General features: G+C 37.1%; 1 protein-coding gene across 1 annotated transcript in view; it reads left to right on the forward strand.

Annotated features, from left to right (window-relative positions):
* LOC100183316 (hydrocephalus-inducing protein homolog) overlaps window positions 1–3,976 on the forward strand; it is a 77,797-nt gene that overhangs the window by 19,476 nt on the left and 54,345 nt on the right. The window lies entirely within an intron of this gene.

Below are 3,976 nucleotides of genomic sequence, written 5' to 3' on the forward strand. Positions count from 1 at the left end.
TTTAAGTGCAAAACTGTTAAAGAGATGAATGAATGTAACTTACTCTTCCTCGCATGGCCGGAAAACGACAGTGGTTAAACACAGGTGTTCTGTTTCATACACCTTGTTGTCAGCTTTCGAGTTACCATGTATGTTACTTTGTGGTTGATTATTTTTTGGGGAATATTTTCATGTGTGGCTGGTAATTTGGACAACCAACTGGGTTGAAGCAATTGCCTTTAACTGCCGGATTAAATGAAAAAATATTTATCAAACATGACATTTACTAATTTACAAAAGATATAGTAAGCTTTGGTGTTGCACAAGTATGCGCTATAAAGCATAACCAACTTTCAGATTTAAATAACTCCGTTAAGTGTTTTGTCCAAGGACACATTCGCCCACAATGGCAGCAACGACAAGCCTTGAACCCATTACCTCTGAGTTAGAGTCAGGCGCACTGATCAACTGTGCTATGGCACCAGACAGAGTATGTGCAATTATAAAATTGATGTTTGAGTGTTAATTGACAACACATTAACTTTATTGGTTTATATATTGAAGAACAAAATATCTTGCCTAATGTTACACCTTATAGAGAGGGCTTTTCTTGACCTCCCGATTACTAAGAAACATCCTTACATGTCATTAACCCTACAATAAACCCGTGGTTCCCAACACGTGGGGTGCCACCCAAAGTTGGGTCGCCTGATAATTTTTTTGGGTCGTTTGGTTTCGTCAGTTTGTCACGGTTGCGTTTAAATTAAATGTAACTTGGCTATTAAACATTCCAACAGGGGGTAGTGAACAACCTAAACATGTTACAGAAGTAGAAGTGATTCATATTTACGATGTTTTCCTCAACCAAGCACTAAGCAGCATGTTTGTTACGTAATAGTAGGGATTTACACAGGGATTCATTGCACCATAATAGCTATTTTTTGGCTGGCAATTGATAACGACAAAATAGCAATTCACACTTCGATTGTTTTCGTCATAATAGCGATTGTCCCCTTGAATAGTTAACCTGCCAGTGCTTAAAAACAGGTTGGATATTTGCTTTTTACTTGCTATCAAAGTTTGTCACATAAACAAAAAAATTGTTAGAGCAGATCGTTGCAAAAGCTTTATGCTCATTTTTATTCGAACACAAATATTTTGCAGGAAAATTTTAGTTTTTTAGTGTTTTTTTGTTTTTTGTAAGAATGTAAAACTGCCTATTGTCCGGGGCCGTAGCACAGTTGGTTAGCGCATCTGCCTCTAACCTAGAGGTAATCAGTTCACTCGTCGGTGCTACCAAAGTGGGCGTATGTGTCCTTGAGCAAGACACTTAACTGCAATTGCTCCAACCCAGTGGTCACTAATGGGTGTCCAAATTATTAGCCCCCCATGAAAAAAAAAAAATACATTCATTCATTCTTACATAGATGCAAAATATGCTACGGTTATAACCACCGCTAATTTAAACTGAGAATTAAAAGAAAACAGTTGTTAGTTGTATTTATAATATAAAGACTAGCTTATATATGAAGCAATACACCAGATTCATGTTTTGTTTGGAGTGCTGAAACAGTAACACTGATATTAATACACAGAATCCTACATTACATTGAAGCAGAGGTTTCAAAAGTGTTCAACAAAAGGCAAAAGCAGCGGCGTCGGTCGGTTAAGAGATTTGGAAGCATTTTCCGCACAAGCGCTTACAAGATGCGTGAACTACAAACAAAATTCAGTGAAAAAAGGTATTTTTTGGGGGATCTAGTCACGCTTGACCCTGTAACACAGTGGTTACTGTAACACGCATCGTTTTCATGGTAAAGTAGTAATCTGGAAAATTCTGACTTGAAAGTCCTTACAACAAACGACGTACTCGTATTATATGATCAGTTATTTTGTTTAATAAGGCTTAGCTTTATGAGAACTCAAAGAGCAACCAGATTTAGTATGATAGTAGTATGATAGTTACCTAGGTGAAAACCAACAGTTTAAAATGATCGAAGACAAAAAATACACGCAAACTGAGTAACGTGACAAATAGAACTAAAGCGAGAAACATAGGAATGTAGATTCGAGACGGCGCGCTGAACTAATTAAAGGCGCTGGAATACATTACAAGAGTGACCAACCATGTTTGTTACTCTAGCAGAGGCTACTTTATTAAAAATGAAAGGAAAACACGTTAGAACTGTTACTGCTACCTTTAATAACGCACAATATAAAAAGATATCACACAACACACTCGTCACTACTACTGCTGCATAACATTCAATTTGAACGGGAAAAATGGAGTCCATATTTGCTGATCGCGCGGTATCCAGATACTGCGTACATGAGTGATGGAATGAATGAATGAATGTAACTTACTTTATCCTCGCGTGGAAAAATGACAGTCGTTATTACAGGGGTTTAACACCTCGTGCTAGCTTACGAGTTACCATGTATGTTACTTTGTGGGTGGCGCGCTAACCACTATGCCACCGTGCCGGACACATTACATTATTATCCAGCTATTTCCGAATTTAGCATGCCGTGTTATAATGACTGTCATTTTCCGGCAATGCTATGGTAAGTTAAGTTACATTACGTTCATTTATCACCCCGTCAGACACATATGATAACAAAACTGCAAGATATAGCACTAACAGGCCAAACCAAGAATAGATTTCACGCTCTTGGTGCTTTAATTTATATAAACAAATTAAAAAGAACAGTGTACAGATTCGTTTGACGCTGTTTTAATTTTGGGTGTATTTGTATATGTCCTTGAACAAGACACTTTACAGAGTTATTTAAATCTGAAAGTTAGATATGTTTTATGGCGCATACTCATGCAACACCAAAGCTTTCTACTTCTTTTGTAAATTAGTAAAAGTCATTTTTGATAAATATTTTTTTTATTTAACCCGGCAGAATTAAAGGCATTCATGTTAACAAAAGAAAATTTGAGGAGATGGGAAACAATCAACAAATATTGATGGGTGAGATTAAAAGTTTCGAAGAAGACATGGTGGCCATGCAAATGAAGTGTCGCGGCATCGTGAATAAAGCATCTATGTCGTAAGTTTTAAATGAATTCAACACCTTACGTTATCCTCTCGTGGTTCGAAAACGATAGTCGTTATATCACGGGTGTTCTGTTTTATGCAGCTTGTGCCAGCTTATGAGTTACCATTTATGTTACTTTGTGGAAATTGTGGGTGATTATTTTTTAGGATTTTTTTAAATTATGTATGACCGATAATTTGGACAACCCATTAATGACTGCTGCTGGGTTCGAGCAATTGCCGTTAAGTGTCTTGCTCAAGGACACATACGCCCACAATGGTAGCAGCGGTTTTAATTTATGATGGTTCGTATTACCCTGGGTACGGGCGCTAAAAAACTAGCCTGCACGGTTTGTATGGGTCACTTATTAAAATTAAGCTACCCCTGTAATTGTAAATAAGTGCGTCCTGTTTATCGCTTATTTTTTTTTGCAAATTTTAAGCAACTTTACGAAATATGTGCGGATTATGCTTGGACTACACGCAAACGTCTTCAACGTGAAAGTAATGTTTTTTTATTTGAATAATTAGCGACAAATTTACTGTTTGATCAAAATCGCTGGATTTGGTAGATTAAACCTTACGAAGTACCATGGTGGATTTTTACAGTAAACATTGTAGTGTTTTGGTTTAATGCTAACGCCATCAAGTGATTGTAAATTGTTAATGTGCAACAACTTATCGCCTCGTGTATGAAATTATGACAATAGATTAGAATTCTAATAATACTGTAACCGAATAAGTGTGTAACTTCATAATAAACCATTTGAATCTGTATTCATCGGCTGTGATCGATCCTAAGCGTAATAGAATACTACATCTGGCGACGAGGATGGCCGAAGGCAATACAGAGACGCCAAGAGGTTTATCAAACTTTGACGTGCACGCACGTACATCAAATTTAGCCGAGTTGTGGGAGGAATGGAGAAGTGAGTTCGAAGTCTACATAGTCG

Source organism: Ciona intestinalis, unplaced genomic scaffold (genome assembly GCF_000224145.3).
Source record: "Ciona intestinalis unplaced genomic scaffold, KH HT000114.2, whole genome shotgun sequence".
Taxonomy (NCBI): domain Eukaryota; kingdom Metazoa; phylum Chordata; class Ascidiacea; order Phlebobranchia; family Cionidae; genus Ciona; species Ciona intestinalis.